Below are 16,197 nucleotides of genomic sequence, written 5' to 3' on the forward strand. Positions count from 1 at the left end.
TTTGTTTTTCTTCATTTATTGTTTGTCCATGCTGTGTTTTCTTTTTTCTCTCTCCAAAAAACTTTCCCAAAAACCTCCATTCCCATCCATTTTTCCAACCCTAACCCTCTTCCCCCGGGCTGTGTGGTTTTCATTGAGGTGTGACTAAATGACACCAATAATTCCACACGCTTGCTGGGGAGGATAGGGTCAAAAGCAACAGAAAATCAATTTCAAGGCAGGTCAAGAAATCCGAGGATATATTCTTATTCTGCTTGACACACACCCATGAGTATTTGCAGAGCAATTCAGAATTTCATGTCTGCCATCGAGTGGATTCATCATCAACAACATCCTCCTACACGTGATGAAAGCTTACGCTGCTGTGTCCTTCAGTACTAGTTCTTGTAGTAGCCATAATCCACGCAACTAGTAGTTAACTTTTGATTGAATACTTTAGCATTGATTAGGCTACAATTTATGGCACTGTTCTTATGTACTGTACTATCATACTGTTCTAATGCTCCTCTCAGGCCACTCAATGTCTCATTTCCTTTTTTTTCATATGCTGCTACTGCCAGTGTGTGCCACTACTACTACCACCACAACGATGCCATTTCATTCATCCAGGATTCCATAGCCAACCTTAATCACTATTTGCCATGCAGCCAGCCCTGTGCCTAGCCCTATTCTCAAACACGAATCACAGGTAAGATGAGCATTTTGGGGGAGGAAGAATAATGGAGTAGGAGGAGAGGAGAGACTGACGGTAGTACTAGTAAAGTAGTAGGACAATTGAATTCACCAACTCTGTCAGTGGCACTTTTGTACAAATTTGGGCGATTACTTAGACAATTTGAATCAACCAGCCAGTTAAGTTTCAGGAAAGCAAACGTACAGTTAACCCCCGCCCAGCCTCCCCCAGAAAACAGTAAAAACGTGTATGCTATGTTTAAGTGGAAAATAAATAATTATTTCGGCCCTAACAAAAATAAACTATACCACAAGACCGACCCACCCCCCTCCCTAACCCCAACCAATGTCCATGAAATGTCCCCAAAAATTCAAAAACCCCAACACCCAATTTCCAGCCCCCAAAAGTCTTTAAAAAAGGGGCAAGGGACAGTCTCTACTTTGGCCGGCGGTGTCCTGTGCCCAGGTGGTCACGCAGCTCTTTCCGGAGGGCCTTGAGCAGGACTTTCTGCCTCGCCACCTCCTGCTCAAGGTAGGCCACTCGCAGGGTTAGGCGGTGCACACGCACCATGCAGGTACTGTGGGGGGCAGGTGTTGGTTTCGCTGCTCGGTGGCGGCGGGTGGCTGCCGGACCACGGCAACGTACCGCTGGAGGATTGCGCTGGCTGTATGACCCTGGGGCAGTGGTGGAGGATGCAGCTGTTGTTGTTGACTGAGAGTCATCCACCTCCTCCTCCTCCTGAGCCACCAGCCGCCGATATTCGGCAACAATTGCCTCCAGCTTCCCTTGCCTGGCCTGGATAGCCAACTCCTTCCTTGATAGTTTAGAAGGAGTATCTATATGAAGAAAGAAAAGAATACTGTAACCAATACTCTTTAAGATTAACACAAAATAATTCAACAGAAAGTTGTGTCTCAGTAGCACTAGCAACGTGCAAGCACAGTACATAACATTTGTGGCATATATCTATATAACCTCCCACTTTGTCGGCCTCTGCTCTAACATTAGTGGGAATTTCAGGAATTCTACTAGCACTATGGACTCACTACATTAGACTCAGACAGTACACCAATCTTCTTCTCCTCTCTTGTTTAGCAAAATTAGTACGTAAACTTGTGGAAGTCGGCATAATTCCAGCGCAGTCAGCTTGCACCCAAGAAAAACAGACGCAAGCCATGATGACGCTGACTCGCGTTACTGTTACCAGTACATGCAGCTGGGGAAGCTCTTACTTCTCTATTACAGGTGGCACTGGCCATACTCTGTTACAAGGGCTACTGCTCAATTAATTTAACTTTCACCCTGCCCTGCCCCTGACTACTACAAAAGGAAAATGAAGAAGATAATATGATCATCTATCCCTTCAAATGATATTTGCTTATATAAGGGATGACTTTAGGTGCTTTGTTTTTATTGATTGAGTGAACACCGATAGGCCACACATGAATGACAGAGTTGAAAAAAAATGTATTAACATAGGTAGTGAGTGGTCCCCGTAATCGCCGGAGGAAGGCACTTGTGACTTGACTTGATAATGTGAACTATACAATATAGATACACAATGTATGCTGTGCTGGCAAACTACTGTTAGTCAAGGGAGTATTCTGAAAAATTACAACTTCTACTTTCCTCGGCTTTGCTACTCTGGCACGGACGTGCGGTGTTACATGCTCTTCAAACTAACACTCTTCATCCAGTGACCGTCTACTCTGTCTACTCTACATACACCTATGCTATCTAAGAGGAAGATACATACCATCCAGGCATCCATCCATTCAAAGTAAATGTCAATCATTCTTCTTAATGTCTCAACTGGACAAACCTTACTTTTTCTCACCGAAAAACACCCTCTTTATTTTATTTTGTAAACCGCCACCCATGCATCCGTGCTTGATTTGCATTTGAATTTGACCCAAAGGATATATTGCGCATACATACAGTTTCTGTTTCACCCACCCAGGCAGTCCTCTTTTCTTTCTACTTCCACCCATCCTTGCTTCAACCGGCCATGCATTAGATTCCTACCAGCCACCTCTGCTTGCTGCATTCAAAAATACGTATCATTCTTTGTTAGTCATTAATTTAACTCGCTCGTCCTTCCTTACACCCTTCTTTCCCTTTTCGTTCATCCCATCCATCAAGTTCATCTCTGACCTGACTTGGCTTCTCGATAAAACTTTCACAGCTGAGTTGAATTCAAATTTAGAGGAGGCCATTGGTTACTCGTCAACTCCCACCGCTAATGCTATTGCAAATGCGAAGTCAAGGGTGACTGTCTTCTATCTGGTTGCCAAAAACTTCGTTCTAAATTTGTAAGTCTTCTTAACAGTAAAGTGCACTTGTACTGTACAACATATACACCCCTGCAGCAAGCCTACTCTGCAATCTCAATAAGCAAAGAATATAATAGCTTATCACTGCCCGCCACTACCAAGGCATCCCCCACAGCAGTTCCTGCTGGCACTGGTGACACCGCATCCGCCCCTGGAGTGACCACCTCTGCGCTGGCCCCGGCACTGGTGGTGGTCTGTGCCGATGGTGTTCCGCCTAGAAAATACATTTATATTTTTAGATGCCATATACACCACTCCCTATTTTGTCTAGGAATAAAAAAAAATGTTACTACATAAACAAACTTATTTATTTGTGACTCTCTAGTCTAAACTAAAAATTCCCCTTTCGGAAGGGGAGGGTGTTTTTATTTATGCTTTGCCATAACATGCTACACTTTTTGGCACAACTGATGAATGCTTGCTTTTTAACACGCACCATTTTTCTCATAATAGACAGAAGCTTCCCTTCTACGAACAAGAGCAATATGTTACCCATCATCTTTACCACCAGTACTTTAAGTTCCAACCAGGTGAAGGGTCTCCCATAATTAATGTGTAAAATCAGCCACTGTTCAGTTTTCATGGGTTTACCGTTTCTCTTCTATGAAGTTGATTTTAATAAATGTTTTTATATAATGCACAATTGAAAATTAATATACAGAGTACACACAGAGCTAGTTGTTTTACTTTTAATAAAGCTTTAAAACTTACATAGACTCTGTGGTTTTTGGTCATGAGTGAGTGAGCGAAAGGGTTTGCAATTTGCAAGCATGATTCCGTGACTCTGAGAGGTTGGGACTCTGACTCCGTAGTCTTATATTCTGGGTTTTATAATCATTGGGGATCATCGCTGCATTCGGGAGCTAAATAATGACTCTGACACACTAGCTAGTCAGTAAGGAGATTGGGGGTTGAACTTCTATTATGACTGAGGTATGTGGAAAGTCTAACTGCACCTATTATCACCAATGCCATATTTCTTGTCCGTAGTTCTGTATGTGCAGGATAGTCCCTGCAACAGTAGTAGTATGTCCTCCTATCCAATCAAAAAGTAAACTGGTATCTTATTCCTGGTTGCCATTGACATTTAATTGTTGGGAATTGTCAAAGCATAAACATTAAGAAGACTTCAATAGACATTATGGACAACCCAGAGGACTGCACTCAGTGCCTAGAGCTATTGCTGAATAGGAGTTTTGTTTAACACCTTTTGCCAACTGTGCAAGCTTAGCTAGCTACACAGACAGACTAATAATAATAAATAGTAGTAGCACAGGGAGTCATAGTAGAGGCAGGATAAGAATTTAGAAACAGTCTACAAGAAGATCAAAGACGATTTAGGAAAAAATAGAATTATGATGATCGTTTGGAATAAATAGGTGCTGTAAAAGTTAGGAAAGTATAATTATTTATATTAACAGGAAAACCCACTGGGGCCAGCAGAAGAGCCCTCGGCGGACTGATCCTGGCCTTCCTGCTCCGCCGGCACCGCCACCTCTGTCCTCTTGCCCCTGGGAGGTGCTGATGTACATGAAAGAAAGACACAAACATGGATGATTGTTGTCAACGAAATCAAACATTTCAAAAAAACAATAACAAATGATTTCGGGGAAATAAACAACAATTGCACTAAATGTATTGACCTATCTGATGTGGCCTACTAGGATATTAGTATTGCTGGATTCGCGGACCGTCTACTTGGAAAGTTATGTAACTCACTAAACCAACTACAAAAAGGTTCTGTAGTGTAGTTCCTATATTCCCAATAAGCTCTGCGCATTGGAATAATATCTTCAGTAGTATAGATGTAGGACAGAGGTTAACTAGGTCTTCTACTGACTATATTAGACTTAAGTTTTGTGTGCCAGCTAGCTCAGAGTTCACTAGAAACTTTCTCGACTAGGCAAGGAGGAGTTTAACCTCCCTGGATAGACAAGAAGGGATTTAGGTACTGACAACCATTGAACATGAACTTTGCTCTCCCTGATTAAGAGTGTATCTCTAGAGTCGTGTGAAAACAAAAGACAGCTATTCTACTCAGTCAATACGTGCATACTTAGTTTCACCAGATTGTAGAGAAAAGAAGAGACGGGCGTTTTCAATAAAAGATGTTATTTATTTATCAGTCTCTTTTCTCATACAAGAGAAATGAATCGCTACAATTGCAATACTTAGGGTTAAGTAGAATGCATATAGTAAAAGCAGGATTATAAAATAATACTGTAAAAGCATGGATATGGTTTCTTAGCCATATAATACTTTAAAATGGATAAAAGATATACATACATATATACATTGGCTAATCGTACTCAACTGGTGCTTCTAACTACGCCTACCCCGGTGTACCTGACCAAAGCCTAATACGTGGGAGGGAGTAAGTAAGTAGCAGTTTAAGTTAAGTTTGTTTTGCCAAGTATCTGACTCAAGAATTCTCTGTAAGGGTTTAGTCAGTTCAGTACCTGGGATTTAGAAGGCAGGAGGGCTGGTATCTCTCTCTCAGAACTCGATATCCCAGTCACCCGCAAAGGTGGGCTGGAAACGCCGGAGGCTGGATTTCTCGGCAAGAGAAAAGACAGCGTCTTCCTCAGCGTGTCAAAAAGGGAGGGGCAGCGTCCGTGGGCTCTCGCATCAGCTGGGCTCTCCGGCAAGTAGTCGCTGCTCCAGGTTCATCACCACCGTGTGTTTGCTTAGGGCAACGTTGGTATATTTATACCTGAGAGGTGCTGGGTTTGACGTAAGGATGGACATAAGATGTCAATAAAGATGTCACTAAGAACTGGTCGTTCTTACAGTGCTTCTCAGGAGTTCTCGGACGAAATCAAAACATAGCAGGCAGGGATTTCCCAGGTTGCTCGAGGCTTGGATTTGTTTAAGAACTCAGAGTGCTTTCTAGGGGGCTGGAGGAATAGTGCTTGCTTAATGTGACAGCATGCGCTATGACTAATTTATGAAACGGGTTTCTGTGCCGTTGTAGGGATATTATTGATTTATAACCGGACAAGGGCCAGGAATAGGAATATCGATACAGGTACCTAGATTAACATACTACACCCACTCCACGCATTCATGTCCATAATTACTAACCTAAGCAATAGTAAACATATCTAATAGTGCATGTGTATACGGAACCACCCAAAAATACATGTTTTGCATTTGAAAATGGTGTATGTGAAATACACGAAAAATGAGTATAGGTACAGTATTTCAAGCAGAGTAATCATTCATTAAATAGGATGCATATATAAACGGAATGATTTTGCGAAATTACACATGAAATGGCTCTTAATACAGAAAAAAAGTGCGAGACCATTTCATCACATATAAATACAGTTATTTGTAAATATGCTAGAGGCTGAGGTAATGTATTGTCTCTAGAGTTCCTAAAAATAGAAGCTCTGTTCTCTAAGAATAGTTCTACTTTAAGCAGAGGATGAGTCCCAAAAAAAAGGTAAATATTTTGGAATTGGGAAAAAAGTTTTCGTTTTCAGGGGAAGAAGAAAAAATAGTTCCAAATAGTCTCAGTAGCTTTGTTTTTCAAAGCTGAAGGCCAAATTCAGAGTTCAGGGAACGCTGTGTGCTCGTTTGCTTAAAGTTATTCCTTTTGTTCTGGGGAAAACATTTTCAGACAGGCTTTCAAAGAAACAGTCTACTGCCTCAGGTGAAAGTTCGACCAAGTTGGAGAATGCTGCTACCATGCAGTCGTGCGCATGATTGCTTTCATCGATGTTTTGATCAGCATTGCTTACAGAAGGTCGTACCTGGTTGATGCTGCTCTCATCTTGTACTTCACTACCCTTCAATCGTAGTGGTGAAGTTTCCACAAATGCTGTCATCAGGATAGGTAACCGCTGGGGACAACACAATGCATGAGCCTTTACTGGACTTAGCAAAGTATCTGTATCCAATGGTACTTCTGATTGTAGTGAAAGACAGGTGTCCAACACGCATTCTTCGCCGCACAGCATACATCTTAACAAAGGTAAGATACAATTTTGCCAGGTGGGTCTGAATGAAAGAAACCAGGTCATATTCAGATCTCTTAGCCGGGCTAATCCAAGGACTTTAGTTATGCGGTCCCGATAGCGTATAGCTAGGATCGTTTCTTCCATTGATGCTGGAGTCTTGTCTGTGACATGGCTTGCCATAACGAAGCAGGAGTAGCAAAAATAAGATGCCTGCTACGAGTCCCAACAGGAGTGGAAGTCCGCCAAAGACAGAATGGACAAAATTAGGAAAAATACCCAGGACTGCTTTGAATGGTGTTAACAGTCCCGAAAAAACGGTCTTAAATACACTAGCGAAACCATTCGTATCAGAAATGTTTAAGATTTCGTTTAGCATTTCTGCGAAGTGTAGGGGGCAATTTGTTGATAATAATGCATGTATCTCTGTCGTTGTCCTTGCAACTTGGAGATCATACGTTTCTTTTGATGACGTCAAGTGTACTGGCGTCTGTAGAAGCACAGTCTTCATTCTGCTTAAAGTATCAATTCGAATAGAAGAGATATTCAAACTGGGCCAAATTGTTCCCTCCCTGTCTGGAGTGTCGTTTGGAAACAATACTCGCTCACAGCAAGTGACCATGGAACTCACGCTTACCAGATAAGTTTTTCCTGGCAGCAAGCCACAACATCTGTGATCCACAATTAGAATGTAGCTCCCGTTAGAAAGCCGTCTAAAGAATGGCTCTATTCGAGTTGCAGGTGTGCCGAGCTGGTGACATGAAAGGTTATTTGAAGTCCCCTCACAGGCCCCAAGCAAATTTATGCCCTGACACAGAAGTATACCACTTAGTGACTTTTCACAATTATTACCACTAAGAAATACACTCTGTCTTTTTTCACTATAACATGTGTGTGTGTAAGGTAATTTCCATGTTGACTTAATGTATCCTTTACCCAACCTTTCATACTGGCCTGCCTGTATATACTTTTGGCAGTATCGAAATTGGAAAGTTGTTATCGGAATAGTTATGATTCCGTGTATTATCCATTCAATGACAGGTCGTTCTGACATTGTCAATGGAAATCTCTCAAGTTTTTCAATACTCAGAATTGTATATTCTGCTCCCTTTTGTGCCAAGCGGATTTGTGTATCAGTAAGGTTAAAGATAGTGAATAATGACGTTGTGTTGATTAAACGCCAAGGCACGTAGCCTGAATGCAGATTTTGTAACGTCCAGCCAAGCTGTACAATAGAACGCAATTGGGACTGACCGTGTTGCAACATCAGTAAGTCTTGCTCTATTATATCGATTGCAGATGATACAATACTGTCCAGTGAATATATTCTGGAAGACAGAGTCATTAACCCATTGTCCACAACAGAAAGTGATTTTTCCAAATTAACACGGTCAATTTCCCGTATTTTCTCTGCTGTCTCAATTTGAGTTTCTTTCCAAGCTTCGTTGTAAGCTGCATATATAGAGGCCGCTATGAAACGTTTTTGACGCTGTTTGCGTGGTCCCATAATGAAATCACGCAAGTCAGCACCCTCTTTAAGTAAAAATAAGTGTTGCTTAATTTCTGCCAGTGTGGATGTTCGTAGCCATTCGAGGCAGAGTTTTCCTACACTGTATGTTGTTACAATCCCTGGATGTTGTCTCTGGGAGTATCTAGGGTCTGGCCTGGTCAACTTGAACCCCTGTATTTTGTTCAGGAATCTATCTTGACAGTTATTCGTGTCTGTGGGCCAGATCAACCATTTTTTCCAATCAGGATGTGTTCTGTTTTGGTTTAAAATGTGGGACACGTCTATCTCACCATCTATAGTGCTATTACTTTCATGTGTTGGCTTTGGAATAGACGGTTTGTTTAATTCTTTAATTTTGGCTAGGCCAAGACAGGTTGTCTGTTGAATTGTGTCATTCAAGAATATAATTTGTTCTGGGATCATGCAGGCTCTAAATAACGATTCTATACCTTGGACCTGCCAATCTTTTGTACCCCAGATGGTTTTCGTTTCAATATTATAGTTCCAGAAATCAAAACCAAATGTATTCATTTTTTCAAAAAATGTTTCTGAATAGATTAATTTTGTGTTTGTAAGCATGGTTTTCATTCCTGTCTTATTTAACATTCTGAAATAAAATGTTTCTGAATTACTTGTGTTAAACCCTGAGAAGTATGAAAATGTATCATAAAATGTTTTTGAACTGCCTTTTGGTGGAGTTGCACAATGTTCCCATTGATTATAATTAAAAACATTTCTAGGTTGAGCAGATTTATGCAAATAATGGTTAGCATAGTGGTTGTAACAGTACATCTGGTCATAATTAGATGAACCCTGTAAATAATCATGATCAGTAAATTTAGCTGACATAACTAGGTCTGACATCATATCATTAATACTTTCAAAGTCCCAATCATGAGAGAACGTGCTCGGTTTTACAAAGTCACTTAATGAAACCTTAAATTGATGAGGATACTTCAAGAGCTCGACCGGGCCATATATATCGTAATCAGTTTTGTCCCATGCTACCCCACCGGGTATAGGATTGGCTGTGAAGTTTGCTGAAGAAAGTTCTCTTTTCTCGATGTGTGAAGACTTGTGTGGTTTCAGGACCAAGTTGATATTCTGACTTGCTGTGTCCATTGTAACATATTTTCCTTCAATGAAATGTCCCAAGCATATTACCATGATGAGCCAAAGCTTTAGGACAAATACACCTTGCGCCACCCAAAATTCAATCCATGGAGAAATCAGATAGGTTGCTTTGAGTTGAAAGAGTTCTTTTGCTTTGTCTTTAAAGGTCTTTGATGTTGTCGGCTGTTCCTCAGGCTCGCTCGGATCCTCAGAAAAGTCATCGAAGTTGATGAAGTAGCCTGATGCAGTTCTGTCAATTGTTTCAATTGCTTCTGGATTTCTTTTTGCTTTTGGAATTTTCTTTGTTTCATTAGCATAGTCTGTGGTTACATCATTGTAGACTGGTGTTTCTTGATGCATTATTGCGATTTGGGTTTCAAGAGGTTTAAGTTCCATGGCTTTGTTGCATAGTCCTTGTTGATTCACTGTAGGTTTATCAAATGTGATTAGTCTCTCAGTTTGAACCTCTTGGTTTGTAGCAAACTTTGGTGTTCTGCCACTTCTTGGGAGTCCACTTGGCCAACTACTTATTATTGGCCACATGATTGTGGTTTAACCAGGTCGATTGATACAACTCGGTTCTCCTTTTTACCAGCAAGGGGCGGTAGTACAACTGATCTTGTTCCGTTGACAGCTAAGACAGGTACTGCTTTTCTGTAAGAAGGCCCAAATTCCTTCTTTACCGCGATTTTCTCTCTGACCAGATCCCTGATCTTTGGAATCCAGACAGGCCTTGCTGGGACAGGTGGTTTCTCTTCAGTGGCTGTTGGCTGTTGTTTCAACTTTATGTTGCTCAGGTTTTTTCTTTTTTCATTTAAGTCCTGTAAAATAGGCAAACGATCTTTGATATCAAAGCATTTTTCTTTCACCACTGAAGTTTGACTATCGAGGTCCTGGATTAGCATTCTAGTCCCGAACAATAGTTCGTACGGACTGAGACCTTTTAGAGAATTTCTTGGCAGATTATTAAGACTACGTTGGACACTTATTAAATGTTTGACCCACCCAGCCCCCGAACCTAATACCTTTGCCGTTATAGATTGCTCTATGCCTCGGTTTTTTCTTTACACCAACCCGTTTCCCTCAGGAAGGAAGTGATAAGAGTCCCGCAACGCAATGCCCATGCTGGCCATGGTCCCTACATACGCTCGAGAGCTAAATGCAGGACACTGGTCAGAATGTAGCATGCCTATTGCGTATATGCCACTATAGACTCGCAAGTCTTTTTATAACAGTTCAGACGTCAGCCGAGAGTTAGGGGTCTACATTTTAAGTGAAACTAGTCTCTATATTTTAATGTGACACATTATTCCTACTGGGTATTGTATGTCAATAGCCTAATCCTTTATTGAGCGAAATGCCATGACAATACACCGTCTCGTTCGCCACTGCGATCTCTGTTGCAGTCTGGGCAGTTTTTTGCAAATTTGTGATGTTGCAGGCTCTTTCCTGGCCACCAGTATATTGATTGTAATTCTTCCAGAGATTCCTTAATCTTAAGGTGTCTAAGACCTTCACCCATATGTGCGTCTGCTATTAACAAGACTCTCCTGTTTGTGTTTGGAATTACTCTATCCCCCACTCCAGGGATTTGAGCAAAAGGAACGGAGTTTGCATCGATTATGTATGTATAATTGAGTGGATAGTTGATGGGTAGCGCTGAGCAGTCGCCTTTTGATGACGTTTTCACCGCCAGCATTGTTTCCCCGTCAATGTATTTTTCCGAACGGTTTTTTGTAGCTACGGAAGCCGATTTAGTTGCTTCAGCTGTGGCTGTCTCAGTCAATAAATTCCCTGAAACGTGAACGCCATCACGTTCATGACTCAGTGAGTGTATCACGTGAGTCTTTGGTAGTTCTTTCTGTAAAAGAACTACTTTTTCCCAAAGCGATTTTTGCTTGATTGTGGCACCTGTGTCATCTTTTTAACCGTTTTGAACCCATTTCTGCAAATCGTTATTGTATGATTTGACGCAGTAGTACGAATCGCACACTATTAGTGTCGGGACTTCGCGATCGGCATTATCTAGCGCCATTTTTAACGCTATTATTTCAGTTTCATGTTCTGAATTATTTTCCACTGAGTGTGATTTTGTTACTAGAGGTCTCAATTTACCTTCGCGCCACACGTTTTTTACAATCTCGCAAGTGGCGTTATAGGCTTGCTTTCCCCAAACTGAGGGTTGTGCATGTCCGTCTGTATATATTACACAGGCGTACTGTTGTATGGGCAGAATGTCGATTGGCAGAGGATATTCTCTTTCATATTCTAGATTTTTTAATTTTTCATGTTCGGGCCAAAATAGTAATTTATTTTGTCTGTAGCAAGAGAATTTTCCCATTGTATCCATTTTGGATTTAATTCCATGGTAGTTAGATTACATGGGCTTGTTAATGCCTCAAAGGCTGATTCTGCTGTTATAACAGTAATCCGTCTGCCTTGGACCTGGGCTTTTTCTTTTGCTATAGCTGTTTGAACCGCATGTACAATGTTTTCCTTAATACTGAATGTTTTTTCAGCTTCTGTGTACAAATGTGATTTGTATGCTATTGGTACCGTTTCTCCTTCATTAGAGGTTAGGTATGTGAATCCGCATCTTCCTGGGATGACTCGAATCACAAGGTTTCGTGTGTTATCGCGTGTTTGCAATTTTGTTTTAGCTAACATGTCTGTTTGCAATGATCTCAACATTTCTGTGTGTTTTTGAGTCCAATTGATTGTTTTAAAATCTGGTTTTATTAGGTCATAGAGAGGTTTAACCCTCTCTGCATAATTTATAATGTAAGTTCTTCCGAAATTCGGGAAACCTAGAATTGATTGTAAGTTTTTCAGCGTTCTTGGTGCTTGGATTACAGCACATTTCTCTAAGAAATTGTCCGCCAGGCTTTTGCCTTCACTTGATAATTCATATCCTAAAAACAGGACAGTTAGATGGCCAATTTTTGACTTTTTGAAGTTGAATTTGTAACCCTCTGCTGCGAACCCAAGTATTATGGTGTTCACTCTTTTCAAGTGAGTATCCAAGTCATCATCTGTTAGATAGATGTCATCGACATAAGATAATGCCTCATCATCATACGTTTGTAGTAACTCTGTTACTCTCGCTGAGAATAATCCTGGGCTGTTCTTGAACCCCTGTCGCAAACGACAGAAATTTTCTGCGAGCCATTTATTGAGAAAGCGGTCAAATATCTGCTTTCAGGTGCTATATTTTGACAAAAGAATCCATTAGAGATGTCTAATGTTGTTTTGTATTTTTTGCGCACTATGTTATTCATTAGTGCTGCACTGTGTGAGTTTTGTACTGCAAAAGGTTTGCAACATGAGTTTAGATGTCTGTAGTCCAAAACTAGACGATATGAATCGTCTGGCTTGGAGACAAGAAACAAAGGATTGTTCATTTGTGAGGTGCAAGTTTCAATCACCCCCTGGTATTCAAGTTGATCTAAGATCTCCCTGACCTGTTTTTTTAGCTTCTTGCTTAAATGGGTACTGCCTTTGTGCAGTTGGTTGAGATTTTAACTGGATTTTGTGAGGAGGAGAGTCCTCATCCCATCCAACATGGTTTTTATATAATGCAGGAGCCTGGGCTACTGCCCACTTTCTTGCAAGTGTATATTTTTTATGAATTGGAATGTGATTTGAGAAGGCAGGCATAATCATTTCTTTGCCATGAGGGCACTCCCTGACAAACTCCGGTGGCCAGTCTTTTTCAGCTAAAAGGATGTCATAGCCTTTGGAGAGGTTATCCCAAAATAGACCCCTTATTTGCCTAGTCTTATCTCCCTCTATACGTAATGTTATTTCGTATATTTTATGAGGTTTGCTAACTCTGGTGTCTGCAGTTTCCACTTGAATGTATTCATTCGTGTCCACTGTCTCCAGATGATTCATCAGGATCTTGCGAGCTATGCTCACTTCTGCTGCGCTGTCTAGCATTGTCTGAGCCCATTCTCCGTTTTTCAGCTGTGTCCTCAGTATCCTCGGCATGTTTGATTACTTTAATACTGGCTACCTTCTTTTTTGGAAATTTACTTTGATGAGCAGGTTCCTTGTCTTTGGACTTGACGTGCTCTTCCCTGTGTTCTGACCGTCCTCTTCTTTCCGATTTCTGTGAGGAAGTCTGAAAAGATCGAGAGGGACGTGTATCAACATCTTGATATCTATCAGGTTTCTTTAAATTATCCCTATTTCTAAGGTTGTATCTTTTCTCAGAGGGCTCCCTCTGGGGAGACTTGTGTCCTTGGTCCGGAGATCTTTCTCTCCGCCGAGGAGACCTTCCTCTGGACTGGAATCTTTTTTCTTTGGGAGTGGATTGTTTATTTCCATCCCAGCTCTTTTTTGGAGTGTTTAGATTATTTTTTTATATATATATTTTTATTTTAACAGTAAGACAAGAGTAGGCAGTACAAATATCAGGTGGCAAACGGTACAATGCGGGAAAGGGACGGGGGGGAATATACATACAGAGACCATTGTAAGGAACACATGGCTTATCACGGTAATGCACAATAGAAAAGGAGAATAAACAGTCTATTATACGATCGAAGACAATCCCACCACACCCGACCCCGTCCGCAATGATACAGGATAATATAAGCCCGTGTAGACACCCGAGCAAGAAAGGATTTATGAAGAAGAAAGAGCCCACTTCTCGTAAAAGGAAAAAGGAAAGACAAAAGGGCCATAGAACAAAACAAAGGCAAAATAAAAAAAAAACTCCCCTATCCCCCCACCCTGCACCCCTGCAATGGCTACGGCCTAACCCCACTAGCAGCGTGCCTGTCACCCAAGAACTACCCTAAAAGAAGGGAAAAAGAGAAGAAGCGGAGGAGGAGAGAGCAGACACACTCCCGGTCTCCCGTACCCCTTCGCCAACAGCGACCACCCCCAGACGCAATAAAGCCAACATTCAGCAAAATATACAAACCAGTCGGGGGAGTAAAGTCAGTAACCACCCAACTCCCGTTACAATATAGGCACAACCCCAGCAATGCTGAAAGCTATAATATCGGATAAAAACGATTAAGTTCAGCCCTGGCCAGTACGATCGTTCATAAGAGTCTTCTTCCCTCGAGCCGCCATCTTGATGGAAAAGGCAAAGCGTCCATAAAAGTTCATGTCAGTGTAGTAGGATCGCATGCAGGATAAAAGTTCACAATGAAAACGGAGAAATGCGTCCAAGAACAGTGAGTATCTCGAAAAGTCACTGAAGAACTTGTTACCACACTGGAGACCGTCTACAGGTGTATTAGGCGTCAGCAGAGTCGAGCAGGAGACGCTGGCGATAAGCACAGGCTGGAGTGTCGTTGATTTGAAATCGCAAAGGCTCAATAAGGCCGGGAACTGCACAGGGACCTCGATTCCAGACGTTCGGCGCACCGCCGGTTCAACAGCCAGCAGGGGACTCAGCGAAGAATCATACTCCGGTTCAAGGATACCGTCCACTTTCACGATCAGTGTCCGGAACACAGCGATAGTGTGCGAGTGGAGCGCCCCAATGGCGGCCACAACGGCCCGCAGCGATGGCGTGCCTTCCATCCGCTCCATCCCCTCTCAGTAGGCGACAGGGCCGGACTTGAACCCCGGAGGCCGGCTACCCCGGGGTAACAGGCCACGCAAAGCAGTTGTTGAGCAATGGGCACTCTTCGTCTAGCAGAGCACACCGTCACCTCCAGCGAGGGCCCCAGCCCGTCAACCCCAGGGGGTCAGCAAGATCTTCGGGCACCGGACCCCCACCACGGCAGCCGGTGGAACACGCTGGTGTGTCCTCGGTATAGATCAAACACAGGATCGTCACCGAAAATCAACAATTCGCGGCACACTTCGGGAGACCGGGCTCAGTCCAGGTCTCACTGCCGCTGTTGATCAATCACAGACCGGATAGGTTAGAAATTGAGGTCCTGGCTTCCACACGTGGTTAGGCCAGGAACGTAGACACGGTGTATCTTCGTCAGCCGATGAGGTAGAAAACTCGGGATTGTACCTTTGGAAGCAGGGAAACTACATGAACAAGGAAATCAGGTGTAAAGTCAGGATTAAAGGCAGGATATCGGAGCTGCTGGCGGAGGTCGGCGGAGCCGGGAGCTTAAGCGGCCATCTTGGTTGCTAGCGTAGCTCCTCCCCCTGTTTAGAATATTTTTAATAAATACCTTTTCAGGATTTTCAGTTAGTTGGGGTTTCACTGGTTTCCCACCCAAACTATCTCTTCATAGGATTTTTATATGATTCTGGCAAGTTCAAATGGTTGTTCTGCTGTATCTGTTTCTTTCAACTTCTGGTGGATCGCTACAGATGCTGCTTCCCCTTTTATGTTGGCTAGTAATATAGCCGAGACCTGCTTGAAGTCTTTCAGTAATTTCATACCCAGAGTTAAAGCAGGTTCTGGACCGTATTCATTTTGAATCTGTCTTAGTACATCTGGTATTACCGCCATGGACGGAACACCATGTGTTTTTGTGTAAATGGAAGCAAAGACTGTGCCCCAAGTGTCACAGTCCTCCACATGTGGTGCGGTCCCCATTGGAAGACAGATAGTCAGAATTCTGTGTTTCTCAACAGGGGTAGTATCCGGAAATACCGCCTCTATTTGAGTGATTTTTTGTG

Source organism: Lissotriton helveticus, chromosome 7, assembly GCF_964261635.1.
Source record: "Lissotriton helveticus chromosome 7, aLisHel1.1, whole genome shotgun sequence".
NCBI lineage: Eukaryota > Metazoa > Chordata > Amphibia > Caudata > Salamandridae > Lissotriton > Lissotriton helveticus.